Here is a 16,370-nt window from a genome sequence, read left to right on the forward strand (position 1 = left end):
ATACAGAATGGGTTCCTCCTTCAACCTTTTCTTAAGGAAACACCACATGTATCTCGAAAAATTATATGCCTGTGTCCAGCCTGTGAAGAATTAATTGCTACATCCTTCACAGAAGAGGGGTTTTTTTCTCTCTACTTCTTTTTTCTTTGCATATATATACATGATATCTCATTATTAAGTGTGTTGGGAGCACTTATCTGCATGGAGCAAAGGTAGTGAATTTTTCTGAGTTGTAATGATAAGCTAAAAGTAAGCTCTGCAAGGTAAAATCTATTTAAAATGTAGCAATTTGGGAAAATATGTCCCTCAAGCACAGCAAACATACCGTCAGAGTGAGTTAGCTACCAATTAACTTCTACATTTTGCACAAAGGGTATTAAAATCTAGGGTAAAAATAAAACCAAATGATGTATGCTTGCTCTCTGTGAACAATGGATCACACAAAACGAGCTTTAGATGTGGTGGTTTTCACTGTGTTTTCAGCATTCAACAGTCCTTCTGGAAAACATTTGTTTTTCTATTTAAAAACACTTTTTTTTTTCCCTATGTAAACTCATACGACTAGGCATTTTAGTTTTCTACAGTAATTAATGCCATGCCTACATAAAATATCTGCACAGTAACACATGTATTCAAATTTGTGAGCATTACACCTAACCTCTGTCTTAACATGCCATCTAACACACAGTCCTCCTGCACATCTGTATATATATACACAGTAAAGCAGCAGAAAATTAGAGAAAAAAACTTTATGCACCTTATTTTTCCATGACTTGTAGGAACCTCACCAATACTCTCATTCCACCATTGCAGTGCCAATGGACAGACAGTCTTTCTCACCCTGAGATGCCCTCACCAGGTGAGACACCATAAAACTTCCTCCTGCTTCAGAAGAGTTCTGAACAATCTATGCGATTCTTCCAGAAAAATATCTTGAGGAAAAATCAAAGGATTAAATCAGTGAAGATCAGTTATTGGGATGCAGCTACATCAATATTCAGAAAGACACTTAAACATGCGTGTAACCCTGAGGCATATACCTAATGTTATCCTTAAAGAAGAGAATATTCAGCAGAATATTTGGCTAAGTGCTTCACTTGGAGACTGTTATTCAGCTCCACTGACTTCCATAAGGATAAGATTACGGCAGACTTGCATATGATTCTATTTTGGAAAACTACAAGAAAAAAAAATTTCAAGACTGCAGCAAGGACTTGATTCAAGTCCGATGAACTTACAAAAGTCACAGTACTGGCCTGACTCCATTGTATGATCAAATATTATCTAATCAAAGATTCAGCTGCATTTCATTACATTTTTTAAATTCATGTAACACTCATTTTATCTGTTACACTCTAATTTTGGATTTTTATTATAGGCATTTATACAACACACTTGAATGAATTTCAAGATTTAATGGTGCAGTCGCTAAAATGTTATTATAATTTTTTCATATGAATAGATCAAAATGAATCAGATAAAAGTGTTAAAATATAAATAAAAATACAAGAGTGAAGAAATGGCCCATGAAACTGGGGAAAGAGATAGGCATTTTGTGAGTAAGCACTGTATGAATTTCTCTCTCTAAATCTTTATCAATAAATCTGAAATCTCAGCATGTAGTATTAGGCAAAAGCAAAATGCGGTTTTTAAAGCTGAATTCAATAACAATTTCTCCAAAGGATTATTGTGCAAGAGATTATTTTTCAGCTGTTCATTTTGGGTATGCAAAATCCTGGTTACTGTGATTGTACACAGAGGTCACAGTGTTTGTTTCTGTAGCTTGAAATGAAGCATGTAGCTTTTGTGAGTTGGTTTCTGGGGAGAAAGCTTTCACTTAACAGTTCAGGATTTCCATAACTATTCTTTAAAAATGTAAGTTAGTGATTTCAGTGTATATTCTACTTACATCCACTTCGATAAAGGTTTTGTACTAACTCTTAGGTAGTTCTTGTTGTATCTAGTTCCTGACTTTGAAGACTAGTATATTCCCCATGTTTTTCCTTTGCAAGACTAGTGCTATCTAAACTGGTAAATACATGTGGAAATTGGACAAAAATAAGGTTTAATCAACCTCTTGTGTAGGCAAGGAGATATAATATCAGTGCCTGGGAATTATTATTTTTTTTTTCTGCTTTCCTGAGTCATTCAGTAGAAGTAATGGCATGGCTGAATTGCTTCTTGATTGTGCTGAAGAGTAAACACAAAAGCACTTTTCTGCAATGACATTATTTTGGATTTTTATAGGAGTGCTAAAGTAATTATTACCTCATTGGGGAGAACTTTGTTATTTTGTACTGTTTTGCTAGCCACTAAAGAGTATCTGTCATCAATTTCACAGCAAAATAAATACATGAAGGTGAAAGATGCCAATGATTATAGTAAATTCAGCTTAACAAGTCTCCTGGTCAAGGACCTCAGGACTTTGCCACATCATACTTTATGATAGTTCTAGTTCTTTATGTTTAGATTTTTCCTGAGTATCCACTTTTGCATGATAGATCACCTGGACCTGTTTGAGATGTGGATTTAGATTGAACTCAATTTCCAGTGTTTTTCAAAGTAGAATGGTAACACCAACTTTAAGCTGCATCATAGATGTGACCAGTAATCAAGGTGTTCAGTATACTCTGCAATCAGATCCAGGAGGCTGAATTAGGAAGTCAAAATATCTCTGGAATGTAAAAGAGCATATTCCTAGATGAAAATTGGAATTTTAAAAATTCAATCACAAAAATAGACCACATAAAAATAGGAAACATACAACTGGATAAGTAACCTAAAGAAATTAGAAAATGTGAGAAAATAAAGGGCCTGACAAAAGTAGTGTTGTGAAGACATGACACGTAGAGAAGAAAAGAGATTTCCCAAAGGCAAGTTCTGATAGGCTTGTAAAACTGTTAAAAGAAATAGTGAAAGTCTCCTTCCTCAATAAAAACAGATTAAAAAAATGAAGAAAGAAAAAGAGTGAAGAGAGAAGCAAAATTAAAAGGGTTGAATGTGTTCAAGTGTGGGGTGCCCAGTTATTTCTAACTCACATTTCTGAAAGAGCTGGGACATGAAATTACAGGTGTGGGAGCAAGTATTTTGAATAAATCTAGCAAGATAAATCTAACACCTTATTTGAGAATACCAAATTAACACCTATATTTAAGAAGGAAGGAGGGGAAAGTGATCTAAGCTACTACAAACTTGTTAATCTAATATTCTTTATACAGAAGGATTTAGAATTCTCTCTTAAAAAAAAAAGACAGAAAGGACGGTAAGTGGAATATAAAATCATGCACAAAGCTAGATTAGCAAAAATAGGTCATGCTGTTATGTTGAAAGAGATTTGACAGTCAAATGAAAAGATGGTAGCTCTAATATATATGGATTTCAGCAAAGTATTTGACATGGTGCCAATAAGAAAACAGTTATACTAGAAAAGTGAAGAACAGTAGAATAGAGGGTATATGTTTAAATTGTAATAAACAGGGAAAATATTGAGCAGAAATAATCTATCAGTGGTATTTAATGATTTCATTAGTTCCCTCAGCAATTAAGTGGGGGAGATACTGATAAAATTTACTGACATTGCGAGTTTTGGAGTCATCATATAGAGGAATATTTTTCTGTTGTACAGAAAGGAAGAGATGAGAGGTAGCCCTGAGGACTACAACAACAAGGATGAGATTAAATTTGGAAGTACAAAATACAAAGCCATGCACTTTTTAAATAATAACAATAATTTTGCTGTAAACTGTGATTTTATGAGCTGGTAATGATAGAGGGGTAGACTTTGTAGAACTGACTGGTCACAGATCAACTATCACCAATATTATATAGCCAAGGAAAAAAAGGCAAAGAACATCCTTGGATGTCCCAAGGAGAGACAATCCCTATATCCCACAGGAATAAAACTCAGACTAAGTTAAGTGCAGAGTAGGGTATGCAGGAATGACTAGGAAATGAAAAACTTCTCTTATGAAAAGAGAATCAAATATCTTGGCTTGTTAGCCTTGCAAAATGAAGGCTAAGTAGGGATTATCAGTGATGATAAACATCCACGAGGAGAAAGGCTGCTTGGCACAAGAATAAATGGAAATAAACTGGAACTGAATAAAATTTATGATGGAAATTAAAAGAAGGTTTCTGAGAACCAGGAGTCTGGAAAAGTGTTGAATACAAGAGGGGCAAAAAGCTTAATTAATTTTAAAGTTTGATTAGTTTATGAAATGGGATGTGTAACATAATTGCCTGTAAAAGCAGAGACTGGACTCATTAATCTATGAAGTCCCTTGCAGTACCATGTTCCTATTTGTGCTGAAGATGATGTGGGGTTTATGACATATGATAATAATCCATGTGCATATTTAATGGGAACAATCACGGTTGTATGGCCACATATCTGATGTCCTTTCTTGCAGTACATTGAAATAATTGGCTAAAAAAATTAAAAGCAGCCAGTCTGCTGAGTGCACACAGTTTGTCATTTAGTCAGTGGTTTGTGCCTATTCATTATCATCAGCTGGCATTCTCTATCACAGAGATATTTTTACAGACAAATGAGTTAAAGCAAGAATGACAATATGCAAAAGAGATCAGAAAATAGAAGGCCTTTTATTGTTTGGTTAAGGAGCGTGGCACTCCGATCAGCATTGTTGATAAAGTATATAAATGTTTAGAGCCTGCTGTTCCTGGGCTACTACTTGTGTAGTCTTATCATAACAGCAATCTGATAGAAAGTGATAGGGATCAGCTCCCAGGAGGAGAAAGCTTAGAATGACTTTTTGGTTCAAATAGCATCATGACATTGTTTGTTCTGGCTTAATAACTCAGACACAGTTTTTGCCTTCAGGTCATGGAGGTATCTTCAACCTTGCTGACTTGTATTCTGCTTTTTCAATAATTCTAAACATTCCGCACTGTGCTTGTGATTAGTTTAGCATTTAAAAGATGTTATCAACTAATGTGTCCTCAAGATTCATGTAATAAGAAGTTCCTATTCATATTTTCAAGTTGCTACTTAAAAAGTAAATCAGGTTTGTGTCACTGGGAAAACTTTCCCAGTTTGAGTATTTTGTTTATTTATTTATTTATTAATAGTACATAACTGTTTATTAATAGTACACAACTAACCAACATTCAGTGAATTATACATTCAGGATCAGTATTGACAATACAACAGATAAACTGCAATACTAGACACTGTCAAAATTGTTAAATATCCAGCTACAGATTTCTAAATACTCTTCTTTAAGCTAAAAATAATTTACACTCAAATGTGCAGAGGCTTGTATATACAAGCACACACTCACATCCCTCATAAATTGCGTGAGTTTCGAGCGCGCACATCTCCGAGGTTTGCAGTCCCTACTTGCATCCCCCTTCCATGGGAGATGCAGATGCTCTACATGCGTCCATGCTGGTCGCTGCAACCTCCAATGTACATGTGAGGAAGAAATCTCCACCAGGTCACACACACACAACCAAGGGTCACTACTTGTTACCCACAACTGCCCTTTGTTGGCCAGGTGCAGGCCTGGCATCCCAGAGAAGGATGCTCAGTCTGGACTGATCAAGGCACTGATACCATGGAACAACTTCTGGCAAGACCAAATCAGATTTTGACTACTTTTCTATTTCTTTCTCTCTGTCTCTCACTCACTGTTCCTACTATTAAAAAAAAAATTATATTCTTTAACACATTTTTTCAAGTTGTTGCTTTTGTTGTTTTTGTGTTTTTTTCCAAAAAGTCCTTTTTCAATTAAACTAGATAATGACAACCTTCCTTTTTAGCTTTATTGATGTTGTGGTTTAACCCCAGTCAGCAACAAAGTGCCGTGCAGCTGCTTGCTCACCCTCCCCAGGGAGTTGGGGGAGAGAATCAGAAAGGAAGGAAAACCTGTCAGTTGAGATAAAAAAAATTTACTAGGACAGCATAGGAAAAGATAATGATAATAATAATAGTATATATTATTAATAATAAGTATAAAGATAATAAAATATACAAATCACAATTCCTCACCACCCAACAACTGATATAGCCTGTCCCACACAGCGATCGTGGAAAGGAACCAAGAACAATCTTGGAACAATCTCGAGCGAGAAAGAAAGAGAGGCAGAGCTGTCTGTGGGCCAACCCCCACTTATATACTGAGCATGATATTTGTCATATGGAATACTCTCTTCGGCCATTTTGGGTCAACTGTACCAGCTATACCTCTCCCAGCTTCCTGCAACTGCACATTAGTGAAAAATGAAGCTGAAAAAATCCTTGATGTCTTTAGCAACCACTAATAACATCAGTGTATTATTAACATTCTTTGGATACCAAACCCCATACAAAATCCAGAACACAGCAGCTATGGGAAAAAAAATTAGGTCCATCCCAGCCAAAACCAGCGCAGTCAGTCTGGGATAAATGCCACTCAGGCAGTTTTGGGTATTACAGCTAACAGACACTGTTGCACTCATATTTCTGCCTTAACATCATTTTTTAACTAGGCCATGTTTCCTCGGAAGGGCCAGACAAGCTCCCCTAGAGATTGCAATTGCAATGCTAAATCATAAATCCCCCCTCTTAGTGAGTGTCTGTCGTAAGCAGACAGTCTGAATTTTATAATAGAGTTGAATACAGACCCAGAATATTAGGTGTATCATGCTATTCCGAATTCTAGAAATGAATGTCACAAACAATCAGGCAAAATATTATGGCTGAAACAGAGTTGCTTCTATAAAAGTCTGAATAACAAATGACCTGTTAGACAAGCATTGGAGTTCAAAATGTGGAAAGGTAGAGTGCTATTTTTTTTTTTTTTTGAATTTCAACTTGAAATTCTGTGACAGAAGAATTTACCAGTCACTTTGTCAGTAAGTCAAAAATTACTTATGATTTCTGGTGGAAAGTCTGACAAAAGCATGTTCTTTAAATTAGATACATTTTATGAATCAACTAAAGCATTCAGAATCTAATCTATACTTCTCAAATATTTATAGCATTCTCTATAAAAACAAAACAAAACAAAGCAAAACAAAACATGCTAATGGAGAATCATAGGAAAGTTTACTAGGGCTTATGATTTTTTTTTTATGATATTGAAAACTCTTCTTGACCTTTCAAACTGGGACCAAAAGGGTGATCCTGAAGGATCAATTAAGAGAATACATAACTTTACAAAATCATCACCCTCTTTTTTACCATCTTTAGACTTATCATAAAATCATAGAATCATAGACTGGTCTGGGTTGGAAGGGACCTTTTAAGGCCATCTAGTCCAACCCCCCTGCAAGAAGCAGAGGCATCTTCAACTAGATCAGGATGGCTGGATGGCCGCACTCAGAGAGTGGTGGTCAACGGCTCAATGTCCATGTGGAGACCGGTCACGAGTGGCGTCCCTCAGGGGTCCGTGCTGGGCTCGACCCTGTTCAACATCTTTGTCGGCGACATGGACAGTGGGATAGAGTGCACCCTCAGCAAGTTCGCCGACGACACCAAGTTGTGTGGTGCCGTCGACACGCTGGAAGGGAGGGAAGCCATCCAGAGGGACCTTGATAGGCTGGAGAGGTGGGCCCGTGCCAACCTCATGAAGTTCAACAAGGCCAAGTGCAAGGTCCTGCACCTGGGTCATGGCAATCCCAGGCACAAATACAGGCTGGGCAGAGAATGGATTGAGAGCAGCCCTGAGGAGAAGGACTTGGGAGTGCTGGTGGATGAGAAGCTTAACATGAGCAGGCAATGCACCCTTGCGGCCCAGAAGGCCAACCACATCCTGGGCTGCATCAAGAGAAGCGTGGCCAGCAGGTTGAGGGAGGTGATTCTCCCCCTCTACTCTGCCCTGGTGAGACCCCACCTGGAGTACTGTGTCCAGTTCTGGAGCCCCCAACACAAGAAGGACATGGACCAGTTGGAGAAGGTCCAGAGGAGGGCCACGAAGATGATAAAAGGGCTGGAGCACCTCTCTTATGAGGACAGGCTGAGAGAGTTGGGGCTGTTCAGCCTGGAGAAGGGGAGGCTCCAGGGAGATCTGATAGTGGTCTTCCAGTACCTCAAGGGGGCCTACAAGAAAGATGGGGAAAGGCTGTTTAGTAGGGCCTGTTGCAATAGGACGAGGGGTAATGGTTTTAAAATAGAGGGGGGTAGATTTAGATTAGAAATTAGGAAAAATTTTTTTACGATGCGAGTTATAGACCTCATTGTAAGTTTTTTTTCCTTATATCTAGTCTAAATCTATGGTCTTTTAGTTTAAAGCCATTAACCCCTGTCCTATCACAACAGGCTCTGCTAAAGAGTTTCTCCCTGTCTTATAAACCCCCTTTAAGTATTGAACGGCCGCAATACAGTCTCCCAGAACCTTCTCTTTTCCAGGCTGAGCAGCCCAAACTCTCTCAGCCTGTCTTCACAGGAGAGATGCTCCAGCCTTCTGATCATCTTTGTGGTTCTCCTCTAGACTCACTCCAACAGGTCCACGTTCTTCTTATGTTGGGGGCTCCAGAGCTGGATGCAGTACTGCAGGTGGGGTCTTATGGGAGCAGAATAGAGGAGGATAATCACCTCCCTCAACCTGCTGACCACACTTCTTTTGATGTGTCCCAGGATGTGGCTGGCTTTCTGGGCTGCAAGGGCACATTGCCAGCTCATGTTGAGCTTCTTCTCCACCAGAACTCCCAAGTCCTTCTCCTCAGGGCTGTTCCCAATTCATTCTCTGCCCAGCCCATGTTTGTGTTTGGGATTGCCCCAACCCATGTGCAGGCCCTTGCACTTGGCCTTGTTGAACTTCATGAGATTTGCACAGACCCACCTCTCCAGTCTTTCAAGGACTTTATCTCATGATACTTTGCCCAGTAGCTCCCTGAAGAGGCAAAAGTCTACTCTCCTGAAGTCCAGGGTAGAGGGCTTGCTGTGTGGCCTCCTCGCTGCCCTAAAGATCTTGAACTCCACCATCTCAACGTCACTGTAGCCAAGGCTGCCCTTGAGCTCCACATTCCCCACTAACTCCTCCCTGTTGGTGAGAACAAGGTCCAGCATAGCACTTCTCATTGGCTCCTCTGTCACTTGCATGAGGAAGTTATCATCCACACATTCCAGAAACCTGCGGGATTGCCTGTGCCCTGCTGTGTTGTCCCTCCAAAAGATATTGGGGTGGTTGAAGTCCCCCATGAGGATTAGGGCTTGTGACCATGAGGCTGCTCCTATCTGTCTATAGAGGGCCTCATCCACTCTGTCCTCCTGGTCAGGTGGCCTGTAGCAGATCCCCACTGTAATGTCACCTGTCCCTGCCATCCTTTTAATTCTGACCCATAAGCTCTCTGTCAGCTCCTCATCCATCCCCAGATGGAGCTCCACACACTCCAGCTGGTCGTTGACATAGAGGGCAACACAGCCTTCTCATCTCACCTGCCTGTCCTTCCTAAAGAGCCTGTATCAGTCCATTACAATGCTTCAGTCATCGGAGCCATCTCACCAGGTCTCCGTGATGCCAACAATGTTGTAGGCCTGCAGACATGCACACATCTCTGACTCTTGCTGTTCGTTCCCTTCTATGCTACATGTGTTACTGTAGAGGCATTTAAGCTGGGCCCCTGATGAAGCTGACTTGCTGGCTGGAGCAGCTGTAATTCATTTGAGCTGCACTTTAGGTGCTCTCGTACTTACCTGCGAGCCTTCCCCAGGTTCTGGACACCTGTTGCTGGCACTGGCACCATACTGACAACAGCAGGATGGATTGTGGTTCCGTTAGAAGAGGGGTTCTAGAAGAGGTCAGCTGTTAGACTACAGAAGAAGACATATAATTTGTATGTGGTATGGAACTTGTGAATAGTTGAAATACCTAACATGTTGTCAGCACATGAATCTCTAACAGAGGAACACAGTCACATTCTTGAAGATAAATCTAAACCCACACATTAGTTTACTAAGCACAGCTAATTCCTCCTCATAGGAATATTCTCTACCACTACTGAGGATAAAAAAGATCGAGCTAGTGTTTTCTAAAGAGTTACTGGTTTTCCTCGGGCTTTGTGAGTCATCTCTATGTCTGTGCACTTTTGCTTGCAACAGAATTGATAATATCCACCTACTTTAGCTCCTAGGATGAGCCAGTCAAGTAACTTTTCTGTTCTGTGAAGAGTTCTAGAAACTGGTGTCCTACTCTATTTAATGGGCACTCCCTTTTCTGTGCCAGGTAGTTACTTTCATGACAGCAAGCTTTTTGCTTATCTTACATCCAGTCCTGCAGTGCTATATCAAGTCCTGCAGTCCTTTTGTATGTGTAACCCCTACTAAGATGAGGTGAAAAGTTGAGAGAGTCAATATTTGTTCCTGCTCATGACTTTTGTATAAGGTCATTCAGGGTAGAACTGTAACATGACATCTGTCTACCTGTCAAATTGTGTCCTTCCTGCACTGATATAATAATTTATTATTAATTTTTAAGTCCTCAGAGGCTTAACAACTGAACAGAGACAAGAAGCAATATGCTTGTATGTCAGTAGTGACTTGGAGTATGTAGCTTGAGGCTTCTGTTTCCAGGAGGACAGTTTACAGTTCATTTAAATTTGTCTTGAAGGTGTTCCAGTTCTTAGCACTTTTCTCATAATCAGTTGGAGAAAGTGCTGTGCAATTCTCCTAAGCAAGTGATGCTGGAGTTCAAAGCTGGATCTGTAGTAAGACTCTATTTAAGAAGAGAATCACACTTCAGATTGGACGCCCACTGCAGCTGTTCTCTCTCAACCTGTTTCCACTTATGGTATTTGATATCCTGCTTGAAATGAGGATTGACTCTGACTGAAGATTTCAATTAAAAATCAAGATTGAAAATCAACTTAATTAAACTGTCTGAGAATAAATTTGCATTCAAAAGTATGTTAAGACCATGTGCACTGGCTCTTTTGAGCTTATCAGGGATGTTAAGTTGTACTTCAGATATCATGACTACTTATACCTAAGTTAATATACATAGCTGGCCTCACTGAAGGCAATAGAAGACTTTTTCATTGGTATTAGTAGGTATAAAAACATTTTTTTTCTTTTACAGCTGTTTCACTGTCCTTCTATTTCACTTCCTTCTTGCCGTAGCCTTATAGTCTGGATTCTGATATGAGAGACTATACACTGCCAGTGCAGCGCTGCCACAGAAGGATAGATCTTCTACTGGGGCCATTAGATATTCCTGTGATACAAACTGAAAATAAACACAATCAGGGACTATTATTGCCATATTCTCCATAAAATACATGCATATTGCCTGAAATGAGTAATAAATTGCTGTATTAGGAGAAGGTGGCCTGATATGAGGGAAAGATAGATCTAAAAAAATACTTTCAAGTTACACAGTTTGACCTCTTATAATGCAGAAGTTGAGGGTTTTGAGTTCTTTTGAACCAAGGCTAATGCATTACCTTTTTCAGAAGCTGAGATTAAAAGCACCTGGTCACACTCCCATCAATGAACAGATATCAAAAGGAGGGTTGCCACAATAAAGACTTTTGGTGCAACTCTCTGTAGCAATAGTCTTCCCATATCTAGTAGAATATTAATTAAAGTTAGATGAAGACAATGTACACTTCATTGTTAATATACTACATCATATTGGAAGAAGTTTATTGCATTATTACATTTTTAATGTATTAATAATAAATTAAATAATGTTTAAGAAAACAAGGTAACAAAGAGAATTAATATTTTTTTTTTCTAAATCACTCCCTTTAATTCTCTTCTGCAGTTACTTCTCATATGTGTTAAAGAACAAAGTCTGTCTACAGTGGTTACAAAATTCCTTTGGGGTGCCCAGCTGAAAACTGGTCATGTAGGGAAATAGAATAATTAATCTAAAAAATAAATGTAAAATGAACGGAACAAGTAGAGAATACGTACATTTTTTTTTGTGATGAAAAATCTCTCCTGTGACATTTGCATAGAAATGGCCTGAATATATCTATTTGGGAATATAACCCACACTGTTCAGCATGGAATGTTTTATTAATCATAGTTCTTAAAGACAGTGAACATGGGAGGGGATAGATCAGGAAATAAATAATACATACAACAGAAATGGCCCTGAGATGAGTGACTCTTCCCTTTATAAATATTACAAGCTTCCCACAATCCCCCAAGTAAGAACACAGTATTCAACACATTTAATGATGAGCAACAACAAAAGAAGAGCATTTTAATTTAACATGGGAGGTAGTTCCAAGTCTGTCTTGGCTATCCTGAGAAGTGTATTACAGCCCTAATATTGTTATATAGTGAATTCCAGTATATTTTTATCCTTCATTACTGGAAACTGACTCATGCAGTAACAGCTTTGTATCATATTATCAGGGATGAAATTATCTGACTTTATATGAATCATCAATATCAGATTAAAAAGTGCCAGCAATGAATTTTGTACCATACTGCCACTTGCAATAATGGTGCTAATAAGATCTGAAATTACAACTTCTAGTCCCCACTCAGCAAGAGGTCATTTTGAATGGGAGTGGGGGGAAATAATTTTTCATTCTTCTTAGGAATTCTCCTTTTTTTTCAAATAAACATTCTTATGAACATAAATACATTTATTCCAATTAAAAATCAAAAGCAAAGTGTGCAAAAATGTTGGTGATCCTGCTCTCCCCTCACTGATGGTATAGGGTGACTTAGTGCCTAATTGAGGTGTTCTGAATCATGCTGTCAGGGTCTTGAATGTACATTTTGAACATTGCAATATCATCCACAATAACTGGCCTAAATCCCTTCCCCAAAGGCTAGCACTAATTGTGTGAACATAAGAACACTGTTATTGGGTCAGGGCAAAAATTCACGTAGATCCGTCTCCAACACTGACCAACGGCAGATGCACAGGGAGATGTGTAAGAACAGGGTAGCATATGGTGACACATCCCTGGTACACTCCTTTGCCAGCAGTGACTTATGCCTCTGGGACTTCCTGAATGAAAGGTGGTGCCTTTGTGTTTAATAGAATCCTGTCAATTCTATTTCATTAATTTGTCTCATTTCTTTTGCATCCAGATAAGCTTTAGGCATTCACAATGTCTTGTAGCAGCCACACGTATGAAAAAGTATCTCTGTGACCTCCTTTTAATCTGTTACTTGCTAGTTTTATTTCATGGTCTTAGCATAGATGAGATAGTTTCTATTCATTTCACCCTCTGTGTTACCGCTTTTTTTATAGACATCTATTGTATTCTTTCCTCAGTGACTTCCCCAAGATGAGGAGTGTTAATATGTTTAGCTTTTTGCTATCATTGGTCCTCCTTGTTGTCGATCTCTATCTTTCCCAGTACTACTGTATTCTTTTGGAGACAAGGGAATACTGAACTATATTAAATACATCTGAGGGATTTAAACAGTGGCATTATGATGTTTGCTATTTTGTTTTCTATTCCTTTACATATAATTCTTAATTCTGCCTGCTTTTGACACCCATTAAACACTGAGCTAATAGTTTTGTAGAGCTCCCTGCTGTAACTTCAATATCTCTTTCCAGAACAGTAATAGCTAGTTCAGAAGCTGTCACTGTGGAAGCAAGATTACTCTGAATGCATAGTGAAGATTTCTGTCCCACAACTCAGCTTGTCTGTCACATCATTTTTATTAGTGAAGCAGAACATGGACAGAACTCCTTGCAGCAGACGCAGCCCTACAGATTATAAAATAAGTATCTTCTCTCAGTGGCAATGTCTGTTCCTTTGGAGCCTAAAGAATGAGAAAGTAAGATCCAAAATGAACATTTTGCATCTGAAACAAAGTATGTCAAATGACTGAATGCACCTTTGTGGCAGAGAGATGGGAAAGGTAAACAAGAAAGCGCTGCTAAATCACTCAGATAAATCTAGAGAAGAGTAGTCTTGCCATAGCTATTGTATCAAAGGAACAGGAGGGAGTCACTGGAGAAGAAGGGTCAGTAGCCCATTTAGACTTACTGAATCAAGAGAAAGAGGCAGAGCACTAAAAATATGTTCTCACAGTTCCTCTGCCTTCTCACAAAGTCTATCAGACTGCACATATGCTAGTCTGATCCTGGAGACCTTATGAAGTGGGAGAGGTATTGCAAGCATGGAGCCGAATGTGGCATGATGAAGTCACCCTTCTCTTGCCAGCACCAGCCTGCTATATCATATGTAATGACTTTCTTTAGATGTGTTGATCAGTTATGAGGAAAGGGTGAGGAGTCCTTTTCCAGTAGAAGACAAAAGAACATTTGATGATGGTGGTACAGACTCTTACCAGGATGACTTATCCGTAGTTAGAACAGAGGCTGATCGAGTGATCCTATTGCTGGGAAGCTTTAAAATTTATTGAAAACTGTCACTGATAGTGCTCTCTCAACATCAAAGTAGAGTTTTTTAATCTAAAATTCCACAAATGAAGTATTTTAGTATTGAGAAATTAAGCCCATATGTCTTTGTATAGGAACAGTTTGAAATCAAGACACCTAAGCAGAGGTATAGACACATGTGCTTAGCTCATACTATAGTCGACGGACAGGCAGTCAGCCGAGCCTAGGGAATGATCCCAGCCAGTTAGCCAGCAGGTACATGTTGAAGCTGCCCAAACATAGGCACCTGGTGCCATATGAGATGCCCTTAAGTGTTCATAACACCATCGCTGGGCTCGCAGATTGACAACGTCTTCTGGGAAGTGGTTGGAGACCAGCTAAGATACTCTTAAAATAAATCCACACCCTGGGCTTAGGATATTGAACCCATATGGTCTGAGGAGACTGGATAATGATTTATTTACTAGACACATAGTATATGATTCAAATGCTTGAAGAGATGTATTTAAGCATGACTGAAGTGTCTTTGGTTTCCTGCCTGGTCACAAGTCACTACTCCTAAGGCCAGAGTCCTAATGTAGGTTCTGTATGTTGTTTCTACAAACCCTGCGTGAGTGTTTTGTGTGTACTAGTCTTTCTCAAATGGTATTTGAGCCTGTGTGCAGGAAACTGACTTGCACTTCTAGTCACTTTTCAGCAGAATCTCCCCCTAAAAAACAATGACTGCACTGACTACGTCTCTATTGATTATGTGACAGCTTAGACACATAGCTCACCTGTGCACACATTCTTTTAGATGTCTGTATTTGATGTCTTCATTTCGAATTGAATCCACAGCTCTGGTCTAGCTTCCTGTGTATCAACTATTTCTTTTTACTGCTTTTTGCAAGTGAGCTCCCTTTTACAGCAGTGACACAACTGCAGTATACGCATTATCTCTCTACAAAGACAGGCATTCACAGAAGGACCTTAGCTCTAAGTCAGCAGTATATGTTTTGTGATTTTAGCCTTAAATTCGCCTGAGATACCAGACACATCTCAGCTATAGCTGATGCTCGACAGGTAATTCTACATTACTCAGTCTACGTAAAAAACATACTGCAGATGAGCCTCTACCAGCTTGTGGAAGATGGTGCACACCCACATGCACACGCACAGGCACACGGAGCAAAACCACATGCTGCTGACATTCAAGCATTCAGTTCTGAGATAACTGAATGCAACTTTCTTTAAATTATAACTTGCTGCTCAGATGCAGCTTTAGATGATTAGGGTGACCCTGTCTGGCAAAACCAGGACTTTCAGGGCATGCCTTACATCAGCACATGATATCTCATTATCTGACAGTATTTTGAAGGACTCTGTGGCAGACTTGAGAGCTGGGATCCTTCCAGGAGAGCTTCCCTTGCAAATGGGCAAATCCAGGGTTGGACATGAGGAGGGAGTTTACATTTTGCTGAGCCCTATTGTCACTGGGCTAGCTTTACTATTATTTCATCAGCTCTTTCAGGTTCCCTTTCTTCTTCTTCTTCTGCCTTTTTTGGTTCCATCAATATACAAAATAGCAGAATGCTAAATGAATGTCTTTGGTCTGAGATGTTTTCATTTTCTTTCTCCTCTTCTGTTTATCTTTCTAATGCTGACATTAATAGAGTCCAAGTGTTTGCCTCATTCACACACACACAAAAATTATCAGATAATGAATTAGTAGAAGAGGAGTGATATTGTTCAGAAAATTATATTCTATTTCAGCAGCTCTGTTGACTCCCACATTTACTGTGGATTAAAATTAATTCTGTCTGGAAAGACAATATTCTTTTCTAGTCTTGAGACTCTTCCTGCTAATAAATGTATTCAGAAAAGCAAACCAAACATCCAACTTTCTCCAGGTTACTTGTTTGGAAAGAGTGCCTACCCAAAATTTATCGAGGAGAAATATAATTTTCTTCTTCCCAAGTCTGAAGCAGGTGTTCTACTTTTTTTTTTTTTTTTTTTTTTTTAGGGTGTCTGCTTTTGAAGATTTTCTTGTAGGTATATTCCTCTGAATACTTGTATTTATTCTAGATTCAAAAAGGAAGGGAAAAAAAAAAAACCAACCAAAAT

The sequence above is a fragment of the Chlamydotis macqueenii genome, chromosome 3 (assembly GCF_036417535.1).
Source record: "Chlamydotis macqueenii isolate bChlMac1 chromosome 3, bChlMac1.mat, whole genome shotgun sequence".
Taxonomy (NCBI): domain Eukaryota; kingdom Metazoa; phylum Chordata; class Aves; order Otidiformes; family Otididae; genus Chlamydotis; species Chlamydotis macqueenii.